Source organism: Sceloporus undulatus, chromosome 7 (genome assembly GCF_019175285.1).
Source record: "Sceloporus undulatus isolate JIND9_A2432 ecotype Alabama chromosome 7, SceUnd_v1.1, whole genome shotgun sequence".
NCBI classification, from domain to species: Eukaryota; Metazoa; Chordata; class Lepidosauria; order Squamata; family Phrynosomatidae; genus Sceloporus; species Sceloporus undulatus.
This window is the reverse complement of record NC_056528.1, coordinates 50,159,430-50,167,326: the sequence shown is the minus strand read 5'-3', so window position 1 is coordinate 50,167,326 and position 7,897 is coordinate 50,159,430. Positions and strand designations below refer to the sequence as shown.

At 45.3% G+C, this 7,897-nt stretch overlaps 1 long non-coding RNA gene across 1 annotated transcript; it reads left to right on the top strand.

The window, feature by feature from the left end:
* The first annotated feature begins 936 nt into the window (after nt 1-936).
* On the top strand, nt 937-7,446 carry LOC121936115. Its single transcript, XR_006104927.1, has 3 exons — nt 937-972; nt 6,954-7,075; nt 7,171-7,446. It is a non-coding gene; the product is annotated as an uncharacterized LOC121936115 (long non-coding RNA).
* Nucleotides 7,447-7,897: the final 451 nt, after the last annotated feature.

Sequence of the window (7,897 nt, the reverse complement as noted above, 5' to 3'; positions counted from 1 at the left end):
CTAAAACTGATTTATCCTCTAATCCCATGAATTGTAATCTCAGCAACAAGCAAGGTTAATCCAAGAGCTGTAAACAGACAGAGAGGAAAGTAACGCTATCAGTCCCCCGCTAAACAAAATACCACAACGCATAAATCACACGTTGTTTGTTTTATCTCTTAGAGGGTCTGCTTCTAATACAAAAGCAATTCCTCTTAGCAATTCCTCTTCTGCCAAATCAAATATGAGTTCGAGCTGGGAAATCATCTCCATGCCAGACCCCCCCAAATCCAAAAATGCTGTACGAAAGTAGAAACGGAGAAACAATTTCACCCCTTCACTCTCTTCCCCCTTTCCCTGGTCAAACCAAGGGACATCGAACAACAGATAACAAAATGTTCCCAGTAATCTCTCCCAACAAAAATGCACAAAATAGCAGTGCCAGATCCTGGGAGTTTGCTTTCCTTTGGGAGAAGAACCATGCCCTTCCCTATAGACTCAGGCAAAAGCAAACTGCAGCAACCTCTCTTCCAGCTTGTCTGTTCTTTCTCTTAATAACTTCTGACATCTTGATGATGTCCTGACGTTGCTTGGCCCTGTGTGTCCCAGTCCGTGAAATGTTGACAAGTATGCAATTTTATGCAGCATGCAACTTAATTAATAACTTATGAGGCTCCAAAAGCCAGCTCAGAACGCTGTGACATCTGGTCACTCCTGATAAAGGTATTAAAATCCATGCAGAGGCTCTCGCCACAACGGAGTAGCAGCACCAGAGGCACCCTGGCCTTGATGGAGTAGTAAATCCAGGAGCGCCCCCAGCCCCTGCAACACCTTTCCTCCTGCTCCCACTCTCTCTCTCAACCCACACAGATTAGTCAAAAGCCCAGGCCTTGCCAAGGCCAATAGATTAGAACAAATCTGGCATTTTTAGGCCATTGAGAAGACATGACAAGCCAGAAAACATTCAACACGGTGCAGGGAAATGCTCAGAAGGTGAGATCATTTCTGGGTCCCCAGCGATTCCTCTGATCTGCCTTGAACTTTCTATCAGACTTGGCGCAGGGGGGGCGGGGGGGGGGGAGAATGGTTTTATTTGGGCCACAGTCATTTTAAAAAATGCAACCAATGCCAAGCTGATAGCTGGAGGAAGCCAACCTCAGAAGCAGCTCTGGAGATATATACCTCTCTTCTACACTAAAAGCAAAAAAATATAGAACACAGTACTGTATGACACCTACCCTTCTCTTCCCCTTCCCCTTCCCCTTCCTTCCTTCCTTCCTTCCTTCCTTCCTTCCTTCTTTTTTTCCTGGTTTTGACAATGCTTCTGGCTTGGAAATGGACAATGATGGCCTGCACTTTAAGAAATTGAAAACTTCTAGAACCTGAGAGAACTCAAGAAACCTTGGAGAAGCCAAGAGAACCTTGAGAACCAGAAGGAATGGTTGATGGTCTGAAAATCTGGGAACCTGAGAGGACTTAAGAGAACTTTGCGAAGCTGAGACAACACTGAGAGCCTGAAAATCTGAGAACTTGCAAGAAGTCAGGAGAACTTTGGAAACCAAGAGAACTTTGAGAGAACTTTAAGGATCTGAGGATGTGGGAGAACCTGGGAAAAACAACTTTGAGAGCCTGGAAACCTGGAAGAACTCAAGAATATTTGGACGCCGTGAAAAGAGTTTTGAGAGCCTGAGAATCTGAAAACCTGGGAGAACCTTGGGAGAACTTTGAGAAGTTGAACAAACTTGGAAAGCTTAAGAATCTGAGATATTGGAGAGCCATTGCTGCCCAACATCATAGCAGACAATCCTTGAGCCAATGTTCTGTCAGGATAAGGCATTTTTCTGTGTTCTTGGTGAATGAAAGCAGCCTTTTGGATCCGCTATGCAAAATGAATTATTGCTTGTCAATCTCTCAAGGCTGCAAATCCATCATCTCAAATTTATCCTCATGATCTATATGTGAAATGTCCTGTTGTTCTTTGGGATAGTTTCCTTGTGAGAGCATGTGGATGGCCTCTTACCATGCGAAGGCCTCCACTGACAAAAGCTTTTGAAACAGGAACAATCCATAAACATTTATGGATGGGTGGCAGTTCTCCTGGAGCAGAACACAAAACACATTTGGCTTTGCTCTCGGTTGTGTGAGCCTCTGAACCGCTTGCTATGTCCTGAGTTTTATGGCCTGAAAATCAGATCCACAACGTTTCTGGAGCTGCGTTGGTAGCAGCTGTGTCCTAGCCTTCACCTGGGTTTGACTAGGAGTGGGAAAGTATTCAAGAAGTATTACCAACCGTGCCAAAGAAATAGTTCCATCCCCAAAAATACCCAGATGATTTCAGATTTTCCCCTCTTCTCCCTCCCGCTCTTACCATTTTGTTTTATTCTGGACACGCCGATTAGAAAGACAAAAGTGTTTTCTGGAGAGCGCAAGGCTGCTTCGGCACAGAGCAAAACTTTCCATGAATTCCTGCTGGTCCTGGATCCGCACTTTGCACAGCAATATTGATTCAGGACAAATATAGTCTGCTGGCTGGACTCTGCAGCTTTCCATAGATAGCTGCTCACCCGCCGGCCAAAGCAAACGGGCCTCACATTGAAACAAATGTCATTCTACACACAGGGAGATAAAGCGTTGAGAAACTGGTGCCTAGTAAATAGATTTGTCAAGCATCCAGGATGTTACCGGATCATCTTTGTTTCAGGTGCGCTGTTTCGCCTTGGTCAAATTTCCTCTTTGCTAAGCATTGGTGATGGCTAGTGTCTTCCATGTTCAATGGCGGTGCCTTGCTGGGTAGTGGCTTCTCCTTCTTTGCAAGTCTTTAAACAAAGGTTGGAGGGACTTCCCCCAGGTGTCTATTCAGTTGCGTATTTGTGTATAGCAGGGAGTTGGACTAGATTTCTCTTGTAACACCTTCTAACTTTACAATGCTATGATTTTATGTCAGTTGGGTCATGAATCCACAACAAATTCTCCAAAGAGATCAACATGATTCCCCAAAACAGTTCCGCATGTTGGCGCTGAATAAGTGTCCCACTGAGACCAGAGTCTTTAGCTGTCAATAGGCTGCACATTTTCAAATTATGTGCTCTTATATATTAATAAATATCAAATCTTTCAGGTCATGCTCACCGACTTGAACATCTTCTTCTCCAACACTCCAGAAGCATCCATCTTGACTCGCAGTTTTCTATATCTTGGATCAAAATGACCTTCTCATGGTTCCTCAAGTAGCCTCCCTTTCCAATGAAAAGGCTGCAGGGAAGCTCTGGTGCCACAGCAAACTAAGCCTCCCAGAATTCCATAGCAATGAGCCATAGCAGTTAAAGTGGTGTCGAAGCAGATTATTTCTGCAGTGCGGATGCAGTCATTGTCATAAGAAGCTTCTTCATTAGAAGCACTGTTAACTGAGGGATGCCTGTAAAAATACATGAAGCGACAGGGTGTTCATTGACAGTCTACACTCTTGATGATGGCTTTCATCATTCTCTAGAGATCTGGATGGCTGCTCCAGATGGGGTTGTTTGGTGCACTTGCAACCAAGAGCCTTGTGGTTCCTGAAAGATTAACAGGTTTGATTTGGCAGAAGCTTCACAGACAGCTGCTCAGTTTATCTGTTGCAGATGGCTGCTATGACAGTTAAAGAGAAATCACACTGCATTATTTCCTTAGTGCAGATTAGACCCGAGACACTAATGTTTGCTTTTCATTCCCCCCCCCCCCCCCATCTTTAAAAAATGATTCAGATTACGTCTGAGTTTTCCTCCCCAAAATCTCTCTCTGAAAGGTCTGAAAACTTCCAGGACGTTTTTATGAATCAAGAGATGTGGAGATCCCCCCCCCCCTTTACTGCCACTGACTGACCACAAATCAGGCACGAAATCCAGTGCAAAATTTGTACTGTGGCACAGACATAACCACAGGGGTGTATCTACAGGGAAAAGGTCAAACTAAAGGCAATTCCCCCCCCCCCCCCAAAAAAAACATCCAGCTCCTTCTGATGAAATTTTCCTCAAATTTCTAGAAGCATAGTACAGTAACTTAAAACTTAAGCTGAACATTTGGAAATCATGTTTAGGCATCCAAAGAGAAGGGACAAACCAAGGGTGCCTTTGCAGTGCAGAACTAATGCAGTTTGGTACCACTTTAACTGCCATGGCTCCATCCTTCAAAATCCTGGTATTTCTAGTTTGGTGAGGCACCAGCACTTTTTGGTGGAAAAGGGGAAAGACCTCGTGAAATGTCGAGTCCCAGGATGGAGATACTGCACCTAAAGTGGTGTCAAACTGCATTATTTCTACAATGTAGATGCAACCCAAGTGACCAAGGGAATGCAAACACAGAAAGGTGGAGAGCCGCAGATAGGAATGGTTTTTAATGCCTCACCCTTTGCAATGCTAGGAATGTGGGGACCGGGGGGGAAATTCATCAGAAGGGGCAGAATTCTTATTTTGGAAGGAGCAATGGCTTCATTTTACTACCCGCCACCCCATAGATACCCCTCAGCATAACCATAGTCTTGCTACTCCTTTGCTCTTCATTATGGATCCTGAGCTTCCCATCCTCACTCAATGGAAAACGTGACGCTTGCAAGTTCGGATGCAAGTAGCCCTATAAAAACATCCAGTGTGACCCAACCCTGAGATCATATGAAATGGGCATTCCAGCATTTGGATCATAAATTGTGGGTGCCATTAAAAAACGCTCCGGTGGGACAAGCATATTCCCCCTAAATTGGAGCAGGAGAGACGGCCATTAGCTTTGTTCCTTTGGCCTTTGTGGCTTCCAGTGATACATTGTTTCCTTTCTCTTTAAAGATTTTCCCTAATTAATCACCGCTTCAGGAAGGAATCAGTCTTTTGTTATGCTTTCTTGGCTGCAGGAGGGCCCTCCGGTCAGCCTTGTGCATCCAAACTGCACACAGAAGACCGTCCTCCAGGCCGTCCACACCCCTCCCTCGGTTCCCATTTTCCAAGGTTGCATGGTAACTAAACCATCAACTCCACCCCCCAAACGATGGGATGTTCAGATGTGAGCCGAAAAGTCCAGAGCACTCTTTGCTCATCAAATCCTTCTGGGCCCATTTGTTCCTAGCGCGCATAGATGGGCGGCTCTCCATTTTCCATGATTCGCCACACACAGCTGGGTGGATGCACACATCCTGCAAGCACACTCACTGGAGAAGCATCCAAAGCTACCCTGGTGTGTGGAGACCCAAGGAAGAGACACAACCATACCCAAGCCTGGCTAAACTCCTTCTTAAGTGTTTCTCCTCATTCCTTAAGATAGTTGTGAATCACCATTCACAACTAAATTGTTTCCAACCTTTCTTGCCGTAAACCTAGGCTGTTTACAAGTTTCCTTAAATTAAGGACCATCGGTGCGGTGGGGATCCTGGACTGAGGCATGGCCGCCTGTTGGGTTCAGATGTGACCTAAACTCTCGAGGTTTCGTGTGAGTCAGGTTGCTTGGTTTCCCTCTGACTCAATGGCTTTTAATCTACAAAAGGGCAAGTGGAAGAATAAAACAAAGGCGATAATTCTTACTTTGTCAAGGCGACCCTGGGCAGAAGGTTTCCAAGACTTGTATTTTCCATGGAGCTGGATGGACAATGATCTCAAGCCTTGCAAAGAGGAATACTCTGGGATGCACCGGAGAAAATGATCGTATTCCCATGGTGGTGTTTTGTTTTGAACATTTTGTTTTCAAATGTCAGTAACCCTACAAAAACTGCATGCATCAAGACTCACGCATTTAGGTTCTCTTGGTTCAGCCACCATCATCCCAACCCTATTTGGAGAGGACATAAGAGACAGGGCCTTCTCAATGGCAGCACCCAAGTTGTGGAACTGCCTTCCTTGGAAAGTCCAGTTGGCCCCGCCATCTTATCTTGGCACCCTCTCTCCTATCTTTCTTATCTTTGATTTGTGTTTTTTAAAATTTACTGTTTCAGATGGAGCTTTCTATAGGGGTGTTTTGTTTCTGTTTCATGTTTAAAATGTGTTTTAACTTGCGTTCCTTAAATGGAACCCAGGTTTAATTGTGTTTTGCTCTTGTTCTTGTTGCTGCGTGCCTTCAAGCCATGTCTGCATTATGGAGACCCTAATGCGACCCAACCATGGGGCATTCTTGGCAAGTTTCTTCAGAGGAGGTTTGCCATTACCATCCTCTAAGGCAGTGATTCCCAGACTTTGGTCCTCCAGATGTTTTGGACTTTGGCTTTCATGATTCCTGACCCTTGGGGCATCTGGGAGTGGAAGTCCAAACACCTGGAGGACCAAAGTTTGGGAATCACTGCTCTGAGACCATTCTGCAAGCGTGGATTCAAACTCTGGTTTCCAGAGTCCTGGTCTACTATGCTTCAGAGACATATTCCGTATTTAAATAATAAAAGATACCCAGTGCACATCCTTCTCTCCTGACCAATTGAAGACAGAAGCCCTGTTTGAATGAGAAGGTCTTTACTTGCTGGGGAAAAGAGAGCAGAGATGGGGCCAGGCAAGTCTTCCTTGGGAGGGAGGTCCATATCTTAGGGGCCACTACCAAAAAGGCTCCTTCACATGTCATCCCTAGGCAGCCATGTTGGAGTAGTAGGATGGAGAGAGAAAGCCTTCCCTTGAAGACTGCAAGACTCAGGCAGACTCATATGGGGAGATATGAGCTTTCAGGCTGGGCTTTGGCCATATAGATACTTAGAGGAGGACTGAACATGGGGCCTTGGGCTTGCAGGCCATGTGCGTCCACCGTCCATATTTCCAACCGTGAGCTCATTGCAATTCCTCAGCCAGAGGGAGGTGGGGCGGGAAGGGAAATTAAAGAGGAGAAGCTCCCAAGGTCCCTATTAGCCTAATCACTCCCATATTACTGGTTTAACCTTTTCACCTTTATAAGCAAGATCACTGGAGATAGCATGTTTGTGAAGACGGCCCATAAAAATACCTCCTCGCTAATGGCTCATTTTCCTCCTCTTTGCACAGTGCACCGGTTGGAAACATGCAGTCACGCCTTGGATGGGACCCCGTATTTATAGGCGAAAAGAAAAATCCCTTGCCCTTCATTCTTTTCTGCTTTGAACGGCAGCGTTGGATGACATTCCGCCGTGTGTAAAATCAAAACTCATTAACATTAACAAGAACAGGCTTTAACATGTAAGAGATTAATCCCAACCCACCCCATTCTGTATATTAAAACTAGATCCAAATGAGGAGTTGCAGACTGGATGGATGGAGACTTGGGTTTGTCTTGGATCTTCTTCAACCCTTTCGTCTTCCCGACGTTCGAAATCTTGAAGGAATCTGCTCAAGACGGAGCTGGGAATTTTTTCCAACGAAGGCTGGCTGAAATTATGATGATGATTAACTCAACCACCCGCTCCCCTTTCTTTATAAAACAGTGTTAATTGTAATCAGGAGTGGCAACTTATCAGTTCCCTGCACTTTCTGAAAACTCACTGCAGAAAAGAAGCAATTAAAATGGAGCTTTGTGCTTTGAATCTGTGCTTACTGTGCACCATCCTTGGCGGCTTGCTAACCAGATATGATCTGCCATAGACGTTTCTCCAGGTGGTGGCCAATGGTTTCCAATGTCAGGGGCGATTCTGCTGTGGATTTTATTCCAAACCTTATAGGAGATTGTGAGAATCATCACCTGTCGCACCATTATCACCAGTCATGAAAACCTTCTCTTGTCCGAGCATTACAGCATCAAATGTGTGGACCTTCTAGAGGACCTTAAGGTTTCCAACATTTGGTCCTCCAGATGGTTGGGACTTCAGTTCCCAGAATTCCTGACTGTTGGCTAAGTTGGCTGGGACTTCTGGGACCTGAAGTCCAAAACACCTGGAGGACTAAAGCTTGGGAATCACTGTTCTAGGTGGACTTATGGTTTCTGTGTGAGGCTACCACTGCCCTTAAATAACTGC